The sequence below is a fragment of the Solanum stenotomum genome, chromosome 1 (assembly GCF_019186545.1).
Source record: "Solanum stenotomum isolate F172 chromosome 1, ASM1918654v1, whole genome shotgun sequence".
In the NCBI taxonomy this organism is placed as follows: domain Eukaryota; kingdom Viridiplantae; phylum Streptophyta; class Magnoliopsida; order Solanales; family Solanaceae; genus Solanum; species Solanum stenotomum.
This window is the reverse complement of record NC_064282.1, coordinates 94383517-94399543: the sequence shown is the minus strand read 5'-3', so window position 1 is coordinate 94399543 and position 16027 is coordinate 94383517. Positions and strand designations below refer to the sequence as shown.

The 16027-nt window shown below is 37.3% G+C and overlaps 3 pseudogenes; 2 read left to right on the top strand and 1 right to left on the bottom strand.

The window, feature by feature from the left end:
- Positions 1 to 8321: 8321 nt before the first annotated feature.
- Positions 8322 to 9188, bottom strand: LOC125859437 (endoribonuclease Dicer homolog 2-like; annotated as a pseudogene).
- Positions 9189 to 9335: 147 nt separating this feature from the next.
- LOC125859427 (endoribonuclease Dicer homolog 2-like) lies at positions 9336 to 10440 on the top strand (annotated as a pseudogene).
- Positions 10441 to 13034: 2594 nt separating this feature from the next.
- Positions 13035 to 15598, top strand: LOC125859419 (endoribonuclease Dicer homolog 2-like; annotated as a pseudogene).
- The last annotated feature ends 429 nt before the right edge of the window (positions 15599 to 16027 follow it).

Genomic DNA, 16027 nt, shown 5'->3' with positions numbered 1-16027 from the left:
CTTTATTTCAAATCACACATGTATTCATTACACATTACTAATATATATTTAGTGATTTGAGATTAAAACTTAAAATATTTAAGATTATATTCATGTAGTGGTGTTCTATACATATCATGATGTAATATGGATTAGTCATCATGGATATGAAGACCATCAAGTCGATTCGAAGTAATTTGGATACCTTAGAAGATTAATGAAAGAAGTATGGAAGATTTAAAATATACTAGAATGAAAATTTAAGCAAGAGGTGACTACATATTAAATAATTAATAGGCCAGACTTTCCTTCGTTTTAGCTTAAGGGTATTGTTTTAACTAGCTTAGGTTAGTTTATCTACTATTATAAATAGCAGAAACGAGGGTTTGTTTTAGGGGTTGGTTCTTGAATGAACATTTGATGTTTATGCTACTTTGTGAATTTGGGGAAACCCTCACATCTGTCCAATTGAACCCTCTTGATTATTTGGGTAAGTCTTCACTTTTATGAGTTCAATTTATTTTCACCTTTATATTTTACTCTAGTAATTAAATGCCTTTTAGTTGATAGATTGTCCTTTTTTTCTTCTAAACCTCTCTGTCTTTCTTTGTGTTTCTTAATAGTATATTTTGTTTGCTTGATTGTGGTTCACTTTATTGTTCTTGCATCTAGAATTACATCAAGTATCTCTCCATCTTCCTTTCTATTTCTAAACCATATATCTTGCTTGCTTGATCGTGGTACTAGGTAAGTCTATCCTTCAAGGAATAAATAGAAGAAATCACCTAGATTTTTTCCACCGCTGAAAATTGTACTTGATAGCTCATGGTTCTCAACTTACTTCCTTGTCGACCAGGTAATGTTTTGATTGCATGCTAAAAAAATAATATTTCTGATGCAAAAGGAATTTTCCTCTAGTGAACAATAAATTGAATTGCCTTTTTATTATGTTCCATGAACCCTACTATTCTAGGTAGGTATTAAGTAAATTTTGGTGCACCTCCAATCTCTGAAATTCTTTATGTCTTCATAATCCAATTATTAGGTTACCGTAGAGCGGGGATTGGAAGTATAACTTATACATGTCACCTATATATCCATTCCTTCTCGCCCTGATCAAAAAAACCAAGAGAATTGACCCCAACTAGCTTAGAATTGACACGTAATTGTTGTTTATATCAATTTTTGTTTGACAAATGTCTTTATCATAACTTTCACATAATGCCTTATGATGTAAACCTTTTATACTAGTATGATCAATATAATGCTAGCTTCGATATTCACTTAAAATTTGCTTACTTTAATAGTGGATTACTTAGCATTGGGTGTTATAGTGGGTGTTCAAGAGTTATTATTGTCCAGATACCTAATGGAAAGTGTCACTTGGCTTGGACCTTAGTGATCCATAGCTTATGTAAAAATATAGGACATAAGAGGAAACTTGTTAGCATTGTGTGTTGCAGGAGTTATTATTGTCTAGATACCTAATGCAAAGTGTGATTGGCTTGGACCGCAGTGATCCATAATGTCATGTCTCGCCACTTCACTGTTCAGATTCGGCATCAGGATAAGGGAGAAAATCTAAAGTTGTGGAGAGGTTAGTAGAACACTTTAGAACACCCTAGATATTTTCAAGAAGGCTTTAGACTTCCCTAGAACTTGTAGAGAATTCTAGAATAGGACTAAAGTGTAAATGTTGTAGAGAATTGTAAAGTAAATAAAATTTACACTTTAGGACCTTAGGCAATAATATAAATAGAGGGCCTCTCATTGGCAAGATGGTCCAACCAAGTGTAAAGCATTCGACAAAGTAATACAAAGCCTTCTTCCAAAGCTTTTCAAGTCTTTCTTGCATTCTCTTAGCTGTCTTAGTTTGAAAAGTCTTACTTGGGCTTACAAGACTATGAAAGATTCGTGAGTAAGTTGTCAGGTGTTGCACGAAACATTAGTGAGACTCTAAGTCTCCGACAACGTGGTATTAGAGCAAAGGTTTGTACTAAGGGAATGACCAACGAAGGAGATATAAACGTTGCTAGCACCACCAACATTAGGATGGATGGTGGTAGGAAGATCTGCAAAGGAAAGAAGCACCACAAGAGTAGTAAGAAAATGTTGTTCGACCCTACACCAAGCGAGGCGCTAACATGTCACCCACCTTCGACCATTGAAGTAAGTGATGATGAGCATGGTGAGGAGGCCATTGACGTCACCGCCAAAGAGGAATGGATCACAAGGGTTGAAATGGCGAGGCAGACCATGGAGATATTAGGTCGGCGTTTGAATAAGGTTGATGGAAGTTCAAGACTGTAGAAGACTTCACCCTTGAGGAAAACAACAACGTCTACAAAGAGTTGGAGGGCCGCCAGTGTGCCGAGTTTGAGATGAATGAGGCCATCGCTTTCTTAGAGTGTCGGCTCATTGATGCGCTAAGTATGATTGAAGCCATGAGATCCGAGAAGAAAGCACTCAAAGAGGGCGTTGAAGCTGAATGATTTACGTCATCAGACCGAGATAGGGAAGCCATCGTCGAGGCTCCCAAGCCACATATGTTCAAAGGCATCCGTGATGCCCAAGAGGTGGAGAACTTCTTATGGCACTTGGAGAATTACTTCAAGTGTAGTTGGGTAAAGAGCGACGAAAATAAGATGAACATTGTCGTGTTGTATCTTTCAGATATGGCCATGCTATGGTGGAGGGACAAGAAAACTAAGATAGGGAACGGGCGGTGCACCATAAACACTTGGGCATAATTTCGAGAAGAGTTATAGAAGGCATTTTTCCCTAACAACGTCATCTATGAGGCCAAACGCAAGTTAATGGAATTTAAGAAAACAAACAGCATTCGAGCATACGTGAAATAGTTCATTACTCTCACGGTTCAAATTCCTAACTTGACGAACGAAGACATGTTGTTCCACTTCATGGATGGATTGAAAATTGCGCTAAGATGAAGTTGGAATGATGGCATGTTAGGACCATAGATGAGGCCATCATACAAGTCGAAGTCTTGACTGACTTCAAGCATGACATGCATGATAAGGTGAAGGTGAAGGACGCGAGGACTAGTCATGTTAAAGGTGGGAAAGATCATGTCCTAGCTAAGGAGCAGCAGGCACAGTCTAAATAACACGACTCCTACAAGTCGAACGATAAGCGGTTCGGGCGCCAGAGCTACACGGAGAGGAAGACGCATACTATAAAAGGAGATGGTTGCTACATATGTGGTGGACCGCATGGTTATACCAGGTGCCCGGAAAGGAAGAACCTTGGTGCTATCCTACAGGTGTAAGGAGAATGACACACAAGAGAAAGGGCAGGATGCGGGCACGACCTAGCTAGCCATGGTCGGGCTATGCAGGGATATTGCCAAGAAGACGGAGAAGTCGGAAGACTATAACACACAATATGTAGAAATCTCCATTAATGGACGACCAACTCGTGCCATGGTAGACTCCGGTTCAGAAGCCAACATTACGACCAAGACGCGACAACAAGGTTGGGGCTAAGTTACAATCCAAATAACACCCACCTCAAGACTGTAAATGCACACCCTACTCCCGTGTGTGGAGTTGCCCAAAGAGTAAGCATCACGTTGGGTAAGTGGCAAGGTAAGACTAAATTTACCGTAGCTTCTTTAGATGTATTTGATATCAGTCTTGGGCAAGAATTCATCCAAAAGTGTCATACGATGATCGATCCCTACCTCCAACGACTCATGGTCATGGAGCGAGAAGGTTCATGCATGGTACATCTAGTTAATGCGCGAAAGAAGGAAGAACATGCCCAATTGTAGGCTATGCGGATCCTGAAGGACCTTAAAACAAGAGAGCCGACGTTCATAGCCACCATTTCAAGTTTGGGAGAAGACAATGGTGCCAAAGAGGCATTGCCACCAGTCATTGAGAAGGTTCTTAAAGAGAATAAAAATATGATGCCGAATGAGATGCCAACGAATTTAACTCCTAGGCGCAAGGTAGATCACAAGATCGAGTTGGAGGTTAGAACTAATCCACCCGCACATGCACCCTATCGCATGGCTCCACCCGAGTTAGAAGAGCTAAGGAAGTAGCTGAAGGAGCTCCTTGAGGCCGGTCACATTCACCCATCCAAAACACCTTATGGCACGCCAGTCTTTTTTCAAAAGAAGAAAGATGGGTCATAGAGACTATGCATCGACTACCGGGCTCTTAATAAGGTAACCATAAAAAATAAATACCATATCCCTCTTATTGCCGATTTGATAGACTTGGACATGCCAAGTATTTCACCAAGGTGGATCTTCGTAAAGGTTACTATCAGTTTCGCATTGCAGAAGTGGATGAGCAAAAAATGGTGTGCGTGACGAGATTTAGAACATACAAGTGGTTGGTGATGCCCTTCGGCTTAACCAACGCACCCACCACCTTTTGCACGTTGATGAACAAAATATTTATTCTCTACTTGGATCAGTTTATGGTAGTATATTTAGATGATATCATCATCTATAACTACACCTTGGAGGAGCACGTGGAGAACTTGAAGAAGGTTTACCAAGTCTTACAGGATAACCAACTCTATATCAAGTAGGAGAATTGCGAGTTCGCCCAGCACGAGGTACACTTCTTAGGGCAAATAATTTACCAAGGTGAACTGCGGATGGATGAAGCGAAGATACGTGCGATCAAAAAGTGGGAGGAACCCACAAAAGTGATCAAGTTGAGATCTTTCCTTGGACTTGCGAACTATTAGCGCAGATTCATAAGTGGATACTCCTCTAAGGCCACTCCGCTGACCGAGTTATTGTAGAAGAATAAGTTGTGGGTTTGGAGCGAGGAGTGCCAAAGGGTTCTCGAAAACCTCAAGGCCGCTGTGACTGAAGAGTCGGTCTTGACGCTGCCCGACTTCTGAAAGAACTTTGAGGTAGATACAGATGCTTCAAATTTCGCCATTGGGGGAGTATTGATGCAAGATAGACACCCAATAACATTTAAGAGCCACAAATTGAATGAGACCGAACGACGCTACACGGTGTAGGAAAAAGAGATGACAGTCATCTTACATTGCCTACGCACGTGGAGACACTAGTTACTAGGCTCCAAGTTAGTGGTTAAGACCAACAAGGAGGCCACTAGCTAATTCCGATCACAAAAAAATATCACCCCGAAGTAATTTAGGTGGCAATACTTTCTAGCCGAGTTTGACTACATCTTAGAGTATAAGCCGGGAAGGGGCAATGTAGTGGCCGACGCACTAAGTAGGAAGGTTGAGCTCGCTTCCATCACTACAACTCATTGTGACATCTAGGATGATATCAAGGATGGCATGCAAAACGATCCAAAGGCAAAGAAACTCATGGAATTGGTCGCCCAATGCAAGACAAGACGTTTTTGGGTGGAAGACCATCTCCTACTCACTACCGGTCAAAGGGTCTATGTGCCCAAGTTTGGGTCTATTAGGCGGCAAATCCACGGCGCACTGTGGTTGGGCATCCAAGGAAGTGACGAACTAGGGCGTTGATTGAGGAAATCTATTATTGGCCACGCATGTGAGACGACATAGAATGCTACATATAGACATGTCTGGTGTGTCAGCAGGACAAGGTGGAGCAGAGGCAATCGAGAGGGCTACTTGAGCCACTACCTGTAATAGAACGCCCATGGGAGAGCATGACTATGGACTTCATCATTTCCTTACCCAAGTCCGATGGGTATGGAATGATAAAGGTCGTGGTGGACATATTTTCAAAATATGCTACTTTCATGCCTGCCACAGCCGGTTGCATCGCTTAGGAGGCAGTCATGTTATTTTTCAAAAACGTGGATAAGTATTGGGGGATGCCAAGACATATCATTAGTGATCAAGACTGTCGCTTAACCGGGAACTTTTGGTGGGAGTTGTTTGAGATACTTGGCACGGAGCTTCACTTCTCCACAAGTTTCCACCCACAAATAGACGGGTAAGCCGAGCACGTCAATTCCCTACTAGAGTGTTATCTAAGGAACTACGTAAGTGCAGACTCGAAAAATTGGGCAGACTCCTAGACATGGAGCAATTTTCTTACAATTTGCAAAGGAGTGAGTCCACCGGGCGCACACCATTTGAGTTGGCGACTAGCCAACAACCCTAAACTCCACATTTGTTACCTGTCGCTTTTCATGGAAAGAGTTTGGGACCCTACCATCTTTCCAAAGGATGGGAGAAATAACTCAACACTGCCAAGTCCGACTTAGACAAGGCAACCAAAAGGATGAAAAAATTTGCTGACTGTAATCGACGTCCCACGAATTACCAAGTTGGAGACATGGTCTTGGTGAAGTTCAACCCAAGATAGTTTAAAGTACTAAGGATCGTACATTAGAACTTATTGCGAAAATATGAGGTCCCGTTCAAGATCATTGCTAAGGTAGGAAAGATCTCCAACAAAGTGGAGTTACCTCCATACTTCAAGATACATCTAGTCTTTCATGTGAGCGTCTTCAAGCTATACCATGAGGACAAAGATGATCCCAGCCAGAACTAGTCAAAATGGGCAACCATAACTATCATTGCCTCGCATAATTGAAAAATCAAGTCTATCATAGACTATCAAGCAAGAAGGAAGCGAGGACAACAAGTAAGTGCCATATTCCTTGTACATTGGAAGGTACAATCTTTGGAGGAGGCCACATGGGAGAGATATAAAGATTTTTGGTAGTTTAAGGACCGAATTCGGGAGTTCTTGCAGCAATGCGCCACACTCATTGCATCAACAAGTGGGGGAGAGTGTCATGTCCTGCCACTTCACTGTTCAAATTTGGCATCGAGATAAGGGAGAAGAATATAGAGTTGTTGAGAGGTTAGTAGAACACTTTAGAACTCCCTAGATATTTTCAAAAAGTCTTTAGAATTCCCCAGAACTTGTAGAGAATTCTAGAATAGAACTAAAGTGTAAATATTGTAAGAACTTGTAAAGTGAATAGTATTTACACTTAGGTCCTTAGGAGGTAGTATAAATAGAGGTCCTCTCATTTGCAAACTGATCCAACCAAGTGTAAAGCATTCACAAAGTAATACAAAGCCTTCTTCCAAAGCTTTCCCAGTCTTTCTTGCATTCTCTTAGCAATCTTAGTTTGAAAAGGCTTACTTGAGCTTACAAGACTGTGAAAGATTCGTGAGTAAGTTGCCAGGTGTCGCACGGAATATTAGTGAGACTCTAAGTTCGTGACACATAGCCTATGTAAAATATAGGACAAAAAAGAAAACTTGTTCTTCTATTAATAATAATAATCTTTTTTTCTATATTAAAGTATTTAGGCAACCTATTAAATGTTGAGACATTTAATACTAGAATTTTGGTAATTTGAATGAGAATGCTTTGTGTACATTGACAGTAATGATATTGAAACACAATTTAAACATGTCCTAAGCTACAAGTGTGTTAAGCTCGTTCGGGAGGATGTTCCCACTAATCGTGACTTAACAAATTGTCACCCTTTTCTTGAGGAAGTGACCTATCTCATAGAGTTCCACAAATTTTTGGTATCTATAAATTCCCACTACTTCAAGGCTTGTCAGAGTGTAAACCTGATAAACTCAAAGATGATACTTGAAGTACCCATAAAAATGGAGTTTCATTTTTTGCGGTTTGTGGCTTCATATATGCATTTTATTTGTGAGAGAAGAGATGAAGAGTAAATTAGGTCACACTAGGCGTGCAAATTTATTTGCACTATTTTTTTTGAAATATAAAAAAAATATTACAATCACAGAATAAATAAAAACGAATGAGTTTATTCATAAAGATTATGAGTACAAATATATTTATCCCTTGATTCTCCTCTCATAAGATTTCTCCATGATTCAAAGGCTATTAGTGTCACTCAAACTAGGATGATGTGGACCTTCTTAGGATTTATTTGATCTTCGTGAAATGATTTTACAGATCTTGTTAAAGTATTTGGTTGTCAAGAAGAGTGCTCCCATATCCTGATCACTTCACGAATATTTCATGAATATATGAAATTTTAGAGATGCCTATTCAAAGAAATAGGCTAGAGTTTAGTGTAAGTAGTCTCCAAAAATCCTAAATGAAATTGGACTCATTTTGTAGAGTCCCACAAATTTTGATGTCTCAAATGTCAAGCTCTTGTCCCATGAATTTTTTGGGTCACATAGTTCACTTAACAGTCTTGCTGGATAGAGTTTTATTGGTTGAGGTCTAATCAACTATTCCAGAAGAGGTCTTATGCTTAGAAATGTAGTATCTTTGTCGAAACTAGTATCAACAAAGATCGCTCTCTAGCAAGGGACTCAAAATCATCTCCAAGCACCTTTGGGAAAGTAGTTCCACTCTCCCATCCAAACGTGGACACAAGATCCAATTTCTAAAAATCCTCAACAGTACAACATAGCTGCCTTTGCAGATCGGGCGAGGCAAGAACAATATTAATGTGCTTATGCAGGCTAGCCTTGTCTATAATTTGAGCATAACATTCATTATTTACAAAAGTAGACCTCAAATAAGTAATTAGTCTTGGATTCAGTCTCGAATATTTGAAATAGAGATGTGTTGTAATAACATAACCTAGCACTATATCTCCAAGAAATTCCAAGTGCTAATAGCATCTTGGTATCTCAGGTAGCATGTAAGATCCGTGAGTTAGCGCTTTAACAAGCAACAAAGGGTCATAAAACTTGTAATGTAGCAATGATTTCCAAGTACCGTATAATGACTAGCTTCTCAACATTCATGAGGAAGTGCCTTAGCATAGGTGCATCAATAAAATCAATGTCCATCCCGATCCATTTCATAAATGATAAAGTTGCTACTTCCTCGCCTGAGTTGAGGTAGGCACCTATTAGTGCCTCAACTACATCAACTACTCTCTTGCTTCTAATCTCCTACTTTACCCTACTATCTATACATTTTTACTGAAGGAAAACTCTTTGCCAAAGTTTTAAACTTGAGAATTATCCTTAAGAATGAGCCCCATTTTAAGATTGAATGGTTCATTACGGATAAATCTCATAAATTTACGAGCACATCCAAGCTTGAACAATGCAACACTAAAAATTATTTTATATTTCTTAATGTTGAAAAGACCCTCATGATGATTTTCATAAGTCTTAAACAATTGTATACCGATAGCATATTTGAGAAAAGAGTCTCAAAGTTACCTAAGTGATTTCAAATGAAACTTCTGGAGGCATTTCTTTGTTGTCATCACTTCCAAAACCTTAGCAGTTGGGATAAAAAGTTTTAGTTTGCAGTGATAAAAAAGAATTATTTTCAAGTTTATTCTGATGGCTTCCCCTATAAAGTCTAAAGGTTCTAGCACGGCAGATAGTTATTGGCGAAAGATTCTTGACCTAGAGAATCTTATGAATCTAAGTTAAACATGTATGGCAGTGAATCTGTTCAGGTGAATTATAACAAATTCACTGCCATACGTGTATACCTTAGAATTCATAAGATTCTCGAGGTCTAAAATCTTTCGCAATACCTATCTGTTGTGCTACAACCTTTAGACTTTACAGGGAAGCAGTCATGCCGAATAAACTTAAAAAGAAAACTTTTGGATCACTACAAGCTAAAACTTTGTATCCCAACTGCTAAGGTTTTGGAAGTAATGACAATAAAGAAATGCCTCTAAAAGTTACATTTGGAATCACTTGGGAAACTTGGAGACTCTTTTCTTGAATGTGATGTTAGTATACAACTGTTTAAGACTTATGAAAGTCATCACGAGGGTTTTCTCAAAATTAAGAAAAATAAAATCATTTCCAATGTTACACTGTGCAAGTTTGGATGTGCTCGTAAAATATCAAAATTCATCCATAATGAACCATTCAATCTTAAAGCGTGAATCATTCATGATGATAATTCTCAAGTTCACAACTTTGATTAAGAGTTCATGTTGCCTTCAATAAAAATGTATAGTAGGCTAAGGCAAACGATTAGAAATAGTAAGAAGTAGTTGATGTGGTTGAGGCACTATTAGGTGCCTATCTCAACTTGTGTGGGGAAGTAGCGGCTTTACCATTTATGAAATGGCTTTGGTTGCACAGTGATTTTGTCGATGCACCTATGCCAAGACACTTCCCTGTGAATGCTGAGAAACTAGTTAATGTCTGGTACTTTGAATCCCTGCTACATTACAAGTTCAATTATCCTTTAGTTCTTGTTGAAGCTCTAACTCAAGGATCATACATGCTACCTGAGATTCCACGATGATGTTAACGTTCGGAGTTTCTTGGAGATGCAGTTCTAGATTATGTTGTTACAACACATCTCTATTTAAAATATTCAAACTGACTCCATGACTAATTATTGATTTGAGGTCTGCTTCTTTAAACAATGAATGATATGCTCAATCTGCAGGTAAGGTTGGCCTGAACAAGCACCTTCTTTATGCCTCGCCAAATCTACAAAGGCAGATATGTTGCACTGTTGAGGATTTTTGAGAAATTGGATCTTATGTCCACATTCGTATGGGAGGCTGAAACTACTTCCCAAATGTGCTTGGAGATGTTGTTGGGTCCGTTGTTTTGGCGATCTTTGTTGATTCTAGCTCCAACAAAGATACTAGTACATTTATAAACATAAGACCTCTTCTGGAACCGTTGATTACACCTCAAACAATAAAACTCCAGCCAACAAGAGAGTTCAGTGAACTATGTGACCATAAAGGTTTTTAAAAAAAGTAATCAGTTTCTTCATGAGACAAGAACTCGACATTCGTAGTTATCAAAATTGTGTGGCACTCTACCAGATGAGTCAAATTTCAGTTAGGATTCTTGTAAACTACTCCTAGCTTACACTATATAAAGGGTAGTATATCCCTTAGAGAGGGATCTTCAAAATTTCATAAATTCATGAAATATTTACAAAGGTATCAATATGTGGGTGGACTCTTCTTGATAACCAAATACTTCAAAAAAAGATCCACAAAAACCTCTTTACATGGATATCAAATAAAATTCATTTAAGGTGCAAATTATCCTACAAAAGAATCAAGAAAGGGACATAATTGTACCCAAACTGTTAATTAATAAAATATTCTTGTTTCGTCATATTTATTTTGTGGTCGGAGTTTATTTTCCATATATAAGATTTATTGCAAACAAATTTTGTCTCCTTGAACCCTAACTAAAATTTATAATTTTTTTTGGGGTTTGATTAGTTCGATCGGAATTGATTAATTTGTGAGAATTCGTTCGACATTGAAGAAAAAAATAAATATTCATTGATCAAATCATTCACTCCGTAGTCTGATAGATCTTTTGTAGAAATTAATTAATCAGATAGATCAAGTGTCTTTGGGGTCATCTGATACCTTCTATGTAATATTTATCTCCCAAAAGCTTGGAGATGCACACACAAGATTTGTTGAAGTTTGACTTAAAATAATGAGAATGACCTCAAACAGTATAATAGGCATTGTTCATATATATATATGATGACTAAATTTTAAATAATTAATAGGCTAGACTTTCCTTGGTTTTAGCTCAAGGGTATTATTGTAACTAGCTTAGGTTAGTTTATCTATTATTATAAATAGTAGAAACTAGGGTTTATTTTAGGAGTTGGTTTTTGAATGAACATTTGATGTTTAGGCTTCTTTGTGAGTTTGAAGAAACCCTCAATATATGTTCAATTGAACCCTCTTGATTACTTAGGTTAGTCTTTACTTGTATGAGTTCAATTTCTTTTCACCCTTAGATTTTATTCTAGTAATTAAATGTCTTTTAGTTGCTAGACCGTCTTTTTTTACTTCTAAATCTCTGTCTTTCTTTCTGTTTATTAATAGTATATTTTGTTTGCTTGATTGTGGTTCACTTTATTGTTCTTGCGTCTAGAATTACATCAATTGATATTTCTCCCTCTTCCTTTCTATTTCTAAACCATATATCTTGCTTTCTTGATTGTGGTATTAGGTAAGTCTATCCTTCAAGGCATAAATAGAAGAAGTCCCTAGATTTTTGCCACCGTTGAAAATTGTACTTGATACCTCATGATTCTCAACTTACTTCCTTGACGACCAGGTAATGTTTTGATTGAATGCTAAAAAATTATATTTCTGATGCAAAAGGAATTTTCCTCTAATGAAGAATATATTAGATTGCCTTTTTATTATGTTCCATGAACCCTACTATTCTAGGTAGGTATTAATTGAATTTTGGTGCACCTCCCATCTGTGAAGTTATTTTTGTCTTCATGATTTAATTATTAGATTAAGGTAGCGTGGGGATTGGAAGTATAACTTATACATGTCACCTATACATCCATTCCTCCTCGCCTTGATTCAAAAAAACCAAGAGAATTGACCCAAACTAGCTTAGAATTGACACATAGTTGTTGTTTATATCAATATTTTTTTGACAAATGCCTTTATCATAACTTCCACATAATGCCTAATAATGTAAACCTTTTATACTAGTATGATCAATATATTGCTAGCTTTGATATCCGCTTAAAATTTGCTTAATTTGGTATTTAATTACTTAGCATTAGGTGATGCAGTGGGTGTGCATGAGTTGTTATTGTCCAGATACCTAATGCAAAGTGTCACTTGGCTTGGACCACAGTGATCCATAACTTATGTAAAAATGTAGGACATAAAAGAAAACTTGTTAGCATTGTGTGTTGCAGTGAGTGTGCAAGAGTTATTATTGACCAGATACCTAATGCAAAGTGTCACTAGGCTTGGACCGCAGTGATCCATAGCCTATGTAAAAATATAGGACATAAAAGAAAACTAATAATTTTTTTTCTATATTAAAGTATTTGGGCGACCTATTAAATGTTGAGACATTTAATACTAGAATTTTGGTAATTTGAATGAGTATGATTTGTGTACATTGACAACAATGATATTAAAACCCAATTTAAACTTGTCCTAAGCTAGAAAGCGTGTTGAGCTCGTTAGGGAGGATGTTCCCACTAATGGTTTCCAAATTGTCATACTTTTCTTGAGGAAGTGTCTCATCGCATAGAGTTCCACAAAATTTTGGTATCTATAAATGCCCCCTACTTCAAGGCTTGTGGGAGTGTAAACTTGATAAACTCAAAGACAAGACTTGAAGTACCCACAAAAATGGAGTTTCAATCTTTGCGGTTTGTGGCTTCAGATTTGCATTTGATTTGTGAGAGAGGAGATAAAGGGTAAATTGGGTCACACTGGGCGTGCCAATTTATTTGCAATATTTTTTCTCAAATACAAAAAATATATTGCAATCATATAATAAATAAAAAAGAATGACTTTATTCATAAAGATTGTGAGTACAAATATGTTTATCCCTTGATTCCTTTCTCTTAAGATTTCTCCGTGATTCAAGGGTTGTTAGTGTCACTCAAACTAAAGATGATGTGGACCTCCTTAGGATTTATTTGATCTCCGTGAAATGATTTTATGGATCTTGTTAAAACATTTGGTTGTCAAGAAGAGTGCACCCACATCTTGATTACTTTATGAATATATGAAATTTTAGAGATGCCTATTCAAGGAAATACATTACACTTTATATAAGTGTGAGCTTGAGTTTAGGGTAAGTAGTCTCCAAGAACCTTAAATGAAATTGGACTCATCTTGTAGAGTCCCACATAATTTTGATGTATCACAAATGTCGAATTCTTGTCCCATGAATTTTTTTGGATCACATAGTTCACTTAACTGTCTTGTTGGATAGAGTTTTATTGTTTGATCGACTATTCCAGAAGAGGTCTTATGCTTAGAAATGTAGTATCTTTATAGAAGCCAGTATCAACAAAGATCACACTCTAGCAAAGGACTCAATAACATCTCCAAGCACATTTGGGAAAGTAGTTTCACTCTCTNGGGTCATAAAACTTGTAATGTAGCAGTGATTTCCAAGTACCGTACAATGACTAGCTTCTCAACATTCATGAGGAAGTGCCTTAGCATAGGTGCATCAATAAAATCAATGTTCATCCCGATCCATTTCATAAATGATAAAGTTGCTACTTCCCCGCCTGAGTTGAGGTAGGCACCTATTAGTGCCCCAACCACATCAACTACTCTCTTGCTTCTAATCTGCTACTTTACCCTACTATATATAAATTTTTACCGAAGGCAAACTCTTTGCCAAAGTTTTAAACTTGAGAATTATCCCTAGGAATGAGCCTCATTTTAAGATTGAATGGTTCATTATGGATAAATCTCAGAAATTTACGAGCACATCCAAGCTTGAACAATGCAACACTGAAAATTATTTTATATTTCTTAATGCTGAAAAGACCCTCATGATGATTTTCATAAGTCTTAAACAATTATATATTGATAGCATATTTGAGAAAAGAGTCTCAAAGTTACCTAAGTGAATTCAAATGAAACTTTTGGAGGCATTTCTTTGTTGTCATCACTTCCAAAACCTTAGCAGTTGGGATAAAAAGTTCTAGTTTGCAGTGATAAAAAAAAATTCTTTTCAAGTTTATTCTGATGGCTTCCCCTATAAAGTCTAAAGGTTCTAGCACGGCAGATAGTTATTGGCGAAAGATTCTTGACCTAGAGAATCTTATGAATCTAAGTTAAACATGTATGTCAGTAAATCTGTTCGGGTGAAGTATAACAAATTCACTGCCATACGTGTATACCTTAGAATTAATAAGATTCTCGAGGTCTAAAATCTTTCGCAATACCTATCTGTCGTGCTACAACCTTTAGACTTTATAGGGGAAGCAGTCATGCCGAATAAACTTAAAAAGAAAACTTTTGGATCACTACAAACTAAAACTTTGTATCCCAACTGCTAAGGTTTTGGAAGTAATGACAATAAAGAAATGCCTTTAAAAGTTACATTTGGAATCACTTGGGAAACTTGGAGACTCTTTTCTTGAATGTGATGTTAATATACAACTGTTTAAGACTTATGAAAGTCATCACGAGGGTTTTCTCAAAATTAAGAAAAATAAAATCATTTCCAATATTACACTGTGCAAGTTTTTATGTGCTTGTAAAATATCAAAATTCATCCATAATGAACCATTCAATCTTAAAGTGTGAATCATTCCTGATGATAATTCTCAAGTTCACACCTTTGATTAAAAGTTCATGTTGCCTTCAATAAAAATGTATAGTAGGCTAAGGCAAACACTTAGAAATAGTAAGAAGTAGTTGATGTGGTTGAGGCACTAATAAGTGCTTATCTCAACTTGTGTGGGGAAGTAGCGGCTTTACCATTTATGAAATGGCTTTGGTTGCACAGTGATTTTGTCGATGCACCTATGCTAAGACACTTCCCTGTGAATGCTGAGAAACTAGTTAATGTCTGGTACTTTGAATCCCTGCTACATTACAAGTTCAATTATCCTTCAGTGCTTGTTGAAGCTCTAACTCAAGGATCATACATGCTACCTGAGATTCCACGATGATGTTAATGTTCAGAGTTTCTTGGAGATGCAGTTCTAGATTATGTTGTTACAACACATCTCTATTTAAAATATTCGAACTGACTCCATGACTAATTACTGATTTGAGGTCTGCTTCTTTAAACAATGAATGATATGCTCAATCTGCAGGTAAGGCTGGCCTGAACAAGCACCTTCTTTATGCCTTGCCAAATCTACAAAGGCAGATATGTTGCACTGTTGAGGATTTTTGAGAAATTGGATCTTGTGTCCACGCTCGTATGGGAGGCTGAAACTACTTCCCAAATGTGCTTGGAGATGTTGTTGGGTCCATTGTTTTTGCGATCTTTGTTGATTCTAGCTCCAACAAAGATACTAATACATTTCTAAACATAAGACCTCTTCTGGAACCGTTGATTACACCTCAAACAATAAAACTCCACCCAACAAAAGAGTTCAGTGAACTATGTGACCATAAAGGCTTTTAAAAAAAGAAATCAGTTTCTTCATGAGACAAGAACTCGACATTTGTAGATATCAAAATTGTGTGGCACTCTACCAGATGAGTCAAATTTCAGTTAGGATTCTTGAAAACTATTCCTAGCTTACACTATATAAAGGGTAATATATCCCTTAGAGAGGGATCTTCAAAATTTCATAAATTCATGAAATATTTACAAAGGTATCAAGATGTGGGTGGACTCTTCTTGATAACCCAATAC